Source organism: Salmo trutta, chromosome 3, assembly GCF_901001165.1.
Source record: "Salmo trutta chromosome 3, fSalTru1.1, whole genome shotgun sequence".
NCBI lineage: Eukaryota > Metazoa > Chordata > Actinopteri > Salmoniformes > Salmonidae > Salmo > Salmo trutta.
This window is the reverse complement of record NC_042959.1, coordinates 56,113,351-56,119,350: the sequence shown is the minus strand read 5'-3', so window position 1 is coordinate 56,119,350 and position 6,000 is coordinate 56,113,351. Positions and strand designations below refer to the sequence as shown.

The window sequence follows — 6,000 nt, the reverse complement described above, 5'->3', positions numbered from 1 at the left end:
TAGAAAAATGGCAGAAAAAAGACGGACATCAGAGTATTTTTCAGTACACCAAACGCATAGTAAGAACCCTAGTAGCCTAATATCTCAAAGACTAGTTGATAAAATGTTCATAAGAAAGAAATTTAATGGAAATGTTTCACAATGATGTCATTAGGCAGAGCAGGCAACAGATGGCACAGACAGCAAAGTTGGGGACAGATATGCAGGGACAGACTGGCAGAGACAGGGAGTCTCAGGTAAGTTTGTTGAGTCTTTGTTTGGCAACATTATGAAAGGTTCTCCATTTTTTTTACTTGTAAAATAGGAACATAATTGGAAAATGCCATGGATACCCCCACTCTCAACTTAAACTGGTGACTGAACTAAGATTTGTTAAAGGCAATGGTATTGCTGTTGTGTAGTTTTTGGTACCGGTAGTTAGGAGTACGGCAAACACCTTATTTCTTTGGTTCCTCAATATACATTTACCATATTACAATGTAGGCTATGTGTTACAGCACTACTTTTGGTGTCCCCCTCAGGAATTGCTCTTGAGAAAATTTCATGTAATTGTCCCCTCCAAAGTTGATATCAGATTTTCGCACCTGCTCACGCCCACCTGGCAGTGAACTTGAATGGACAGCAGTGAGAGGTAGTGAAAAGCAGAGGATATCAGCTACACTATATCGCTATTGGGAGCAATTAATTCTGCTGAGATGGGTACCTTGGGTCCATTTCGCCTGTTCTTGCTTTTTGCAGAACGTCTTTGTAGCCGCCAGCGACGTGCTCGAGCTCGGGGATTCTGATTTCGTTTAAACGGTAGCAGAGTACGAGACTGTGCTGGTAGAGTTCTTCGTGCCTTGGTAAGCAATGTTATAGCTAGCGTTGTAGCTAATTCATTAGCATGCACGAACGACAGCCATCTAAACATGTTTAGTAAATATAAATGCATTCCTGATTTTAATATCGATTATACCGCACAATGCTGTAGATAGTTTAACTATTTACATTTAGAACTGTGCAGTTAACGTTAGCCGTTAAAACGGTCTTACTCTAGATCGCTATATTGACTCAATGCGTCTGCTCAATTCAAACTAACAGTGTTACGTTATTTTTTGTGCATTCTGCGCTGACATATTTGAGTAGTGGATTATGACTAGTCTAGGTCTCTCTTTGACACTTATAAGTCACCTGATATCTCAGTTGTCACACTTGCCTCTAGCATTTGTGACATTTTATCATTCTCTTCCTTTTCTTTTTATGGCGCCTCCCTTCATCTCTCTATCAGGTGTGGTCACTGCCAGCAACTAGCCCCAGAATATGAAACTGCAGCAACAAAACTAAAAGGGACAGTGTCATTAGCTAAAGTGAGTATACTAGTTTGTCCACACACGATACCCCAGAGGATGCATTGTATTTCCTTGCATCCAGATTAGTTACAATCCAGTTTTGTTCCACAGGATGGGCATTGCTTTACAATATGGGGGTCAAGTGTCCATGATAGCTCTGTCGCTTCTGTTTTATCTTTATTGGTGAATTGAGATCAGTTCCCACAGTAGCTTTAATGATCAGGGCTGCTTCTGTATACCACCAATCTGAATGCACTGCTATTAAACAGTCTTGCTAAATTGGTTTCTGTCATTTTCCCCAGGTAGACTGCACAGTGAACTCTGAGACGTGTGGACGTTTTGGGGTCAATGGGTACCCCACACTCAAAATCTTCCACAATGGAGAGGACTTTGCTGCTTATGATGGACCCAGGAGTGCAGGTGGCTACTTTAAAATCATTGCTGTTCTGGTTTGTGTCTTATGTGTTTTAGAGTATGACTCATCTAATGTTGTCCAATGTTCCCATAGATGGCATTGTGAGCTTCATGAAAAAACAGGCAGGTCCCAGTTCCATTCCTCTGCACAATGAGAGAGACCTGGATGCATTCATCAACAATTTAGAAGCCAGTGTGGTTGGTGAGTTCACTTTATCAATCACAGCAAAGTAGAGATCCTTTAGTCTGTTGAAATAAAACAATTGCATGTATATTTTTAGTGAACTATATGAGTGACTTATATTCTCCCTCCCTGCTGTCAGGTTTTTTTCTCAGGTGCTGACAGCTCTCAGATGGCTGAGTTTCTGAAGGCGTCTAGTGCAATGAGAGACAGCCACCGCTTTGCCCACACTGCAGACCTGAGCCTGGGCCTCAAACACGGCGTGGAATCAGAGTATGTGTTGTAGCTCCCCTTGCATATAATCCCACCTGGGTTCTGAACCTTCAACCCTCTGGCCACTAGACTATGAGGGCACATTAGTTGGATATTACATCATAGATTATTGCCAAGTAGTAGTATATGATGATGTCACTCTCCTCTTGTGTCTCTCTTAACCAGAACGGTGGTGCTCTTCCGGCCCCCACGACTCAACAGCAAGTTTGAGGACAGCGTGGTCAAGTCTGATGAGTTTGTCTCGACCACCTCTCTCCGTCAATTCATCAGAGATAATGTGTTTGGGCTGTGCCCCCATCTGACTGCTGAGAACATGAGGGGACGGGACTTGCTGGTGGCCTACTACGACGTGGATTACCTCCGCAACATCAAGGGCACCAACTACTGGAGGAACAGGTGAGAGCTGCTCTCAGAATCACCTTTATTCTCCAATTACATGGTGCTGCCATCTATAGACAATGCACAGAATACAGACAGAGGAATTTGCACAAAGTCTACTTATAATATAAATATAGTAAGCATAGAACTCTACAGTATAAGCTGATTTACAGTGAGGATATACAATTTACAGTAGGAATGTATCAATATATGCACAGGGAAGGATGCTACCGTGACGTGTGTGTGTGTGTGTGTGTGTGTGTGTTACAATTGCAGTATAGCACGGTTTTAGTTTTTACAGAATGATGATGGCATGGTGCAAAGTCACTTAGTCCCTATAAACCTGATGGCCAGCTGGTGAGGGCCACAGCATGGGGAAAGAAACTGCTCTTACCTGATACCCACCTCTCTTTTTCTCCATCACTTTCACTACCCCTTCTCTCCCAAGGGTGATGAAAGTGGTCACTCAGTTCCAGTCTCAGGGGCTGAGCTACGCTGTGGCCAACAGGGCAGAGTTCCACGATGAGCTGGAGGAGGAGTTTGGCCTGGGGCCGTCCGACGGGGGAGAGCTACCTCTCATCACCATCAGGAACAGGGAGGGCAACAAGTACAGCATGCAGGAGGAGTTCACGTGATTTACTAAAACACATGACCATCACAGACCCTTCCTTATGCAATCTGGCCAGCTGTCACACTGCTAATCTGTCTGTCCGTTGCAGACGGGACAGGAAATCCCTGGGGAGGTTCTTGGAGGACTACTTTGCTGGTAAACTGAAGAGGCAGGTCAAGTCAGAGGCTGCCCCCGAAAACAACGACGGACCAGTCAAGGTGTGCGGAATAGAGCCAGCAAACGTTTGCCGCTTTCAAAGGTGGTAGGAAGGCATTTAAACAAAACCCTTTTGCCTCTGTAGGTGGTGGTGGCAGACAACTTTGAGGAGATGGTGAACAACCCTTACAAGGACATGCTGTTGGAGTTTTATGCACCCTGGTGTGGACACTGCAAAGGCCTGGAGCCCAAATACACAGAGCTTGGGGAACAGGTGAGGTTCACATCTGCAAGTGTTGCTTACCTGGTTTTGAAAGTTGCAAACCATCATTGACGCTCATTATTTTGAATTGAATTTTTCTCGATTACAGTTGTCCGCCGACGCCAACATTGTTATAGCAAAGATGGATGCCACTGCTAACGATGTTCCTCCAACCTACGATGTCCAGGGGTGAGCCTCTACTTCTTATGTAGTTTGATTTTGTCTATTTCAAGTCACTACCCTGTAATCTGCTATTTTAATCTCATCTGTTGTTGTCCTTCTTCCCAGTTTCCCCACTATTTTCTTCGTCCCAACAGGACAGAAGGACCAACCTCGGAAATACTCGGTTAGGTTACAACACCACTTTTCCTCTTCCAAAGGACATGGATTAAATAACACTTAATGCTCTGTAATCAATATTCTGATACATTCCTTCACGGTTTTAACCATCCGTATCTGTCAATAGGGTGGCAGTGAGGTGAATGATTTCCTCAACTATCTGAAGGAGGAGACCACACGTCCCCTTGTCCTGGGCACTGCCAGAGAAGACTTGTGAAAACAAGGGATGAGTGGGTGGACTGGCAAAGAAGCAGAAGACATGAACTATAAGGGGAAAAAAGGAGCCATCCATTGCAATACACAGTTTCCGACCAGAAGATCTCCTTTGGGTTTCTGTGCCTTACCAGCAACACTGAGTACTCATAACATAGAGGACTTCTAAATTAAACAATCAGCAGTTTTTTCATGGGGCTTCAAAAGAGGAATGTTCTCAATGTGAGAGTTTGGAGCATCTGCAAGTACAGTAATAGACAACACGTGCAGATTGGTTTTGCAGTTAAACTGGTGACTTGGTGGTTGCTATTAATATTCCAAAGAAAGGCATACTAGTGTAGCGTCCTTGACTCTGAGTAAGGTACCTCAGGCAGACTATAGATAAATGTAGAAAAGGAAAAATTATGTGCAACAGTTTTTGCAAAGTTGCTTATGGGTACAAAGAAAAAAGTGTCTGTGTAACTGATGTGAAATGGCTAGTTAGTTAGCGGTGGTGCACACTAATAGCGTTTCAATCGGTGACGTCACTCGCTCTGCGACCTTAAGTAGTTGTTCCCCTTGCGCTGCAAGGGCCGCGGCTTTTGTGGCGCGATGGGTAACGGTGCTTTGTGGGGTGTCAGTTGTTGATGTGCGCAGAGGGTCCCTGGTTCGAGCCCAGGTTGGGGCGAGGAGAGGGATGGAAGCTATACTGTTACACCTGCTAAGCAAATAGATAAAAATGGAATCAAATGTCTGATAGAGGGGCCTCCCGAGTGGTGCAGCGGTCTAAGGCACTGAGGCGTCACTACAGACCCGGGTTTGATCCTGGGCTGTATCACAACCGGCTGTTATCGGGAGTCCCATAGGGCAGTGCACAATTGTCCCAGCGTTGTCCGAGTAAGGGGAGGGTTTGGCCGGGGGGGCTTTACTTGGCTCATCATGCTCAGTGACTCCTTGTGGCTGGCCGGGTGCCTGCAGGCTGACCTCTGTTGTCAGTTGTGTTTCCAACGGTGTTTCCTCCGACACGTTGGTGCAGCTGGCTTCTGGGTTAAGTGGGCGGGTGTTAAGAAGCGAGGTTGGTGGGTCATGTTTGGGAGGATACATGACTCGACCTTCAGGGAGTTGCAGCAATGAGGGAGAAAATTGTGGAGAAAAGGGGGTACAAATACAAAAAATTACAAAATATCTGATACAAAAAGATTTAAACAACAAAATACATTTGACATTACATTTTGGTCATTTAGCATGTGGTTTCCCAAACTCGGTACTGGGGCCCCATTTTGTGTAAACATGTCGTTTTTTTCCTAGTTCTACACAGTTGTTTAAAATAGTCAAAGCTTGATGATGAGTTGGTTATTTGAATCAGCTGTGTAGTGCTACGGGGGAAAAACGATGTGCACCCAGGGGGCCCAGGACTGAGTTTGGGAAACTCTGTGTCTTAGCCATTTTTGGGTGAAGACTACTGAAGCACTATGGACAGGCTTAGATTTCAGTTTGACTTTTATGCCAAGCACCTCATCTGGGTATGTCTAACTTTTTGACATTTGCACACTTTTGTGCAACTTCCATAAATGCTCTTCTTGAGGAGAGGCAACCTAGTTGGGCCAGTAACCGAAAGGTTGCTGGATTCAATCTCCAGAGTTGACAAGGTAAAAATCTGTCGTTCTGCCCCTGAACAAGGCAGTTAACCCACTGTTCCCCGGTAGGCCGTCATTGTAAATAAGAATTTGTTTTGTTCTTAACTGACTTGCCTAGTTAAATAAAATAAATAAAAAAAGAAAGTTTGAAATGCCTCATTGTACCGAATTTATCAAATTGAACTCCATTTGATTTTTACATAGTTAAATACACTCAATATCACTATTTT

The 6,000-nt window shown here is 44.3% G+C and overlaps 1 pseudogene; it reads left to right on the top strand.

The window, feature by feature from the left end:
- The first annotated feature begins 381 nt into the window (after positions 1 to 381).
- On the top strand, positions 382 to 4,540 carry LOC115165619 (protein disulfide-isomerase A3-like; annotated as a pseudogene).
- The last annotated feature ends 1,460 nt before the right edge of the window (positions 4,541 to 6,000 follow it).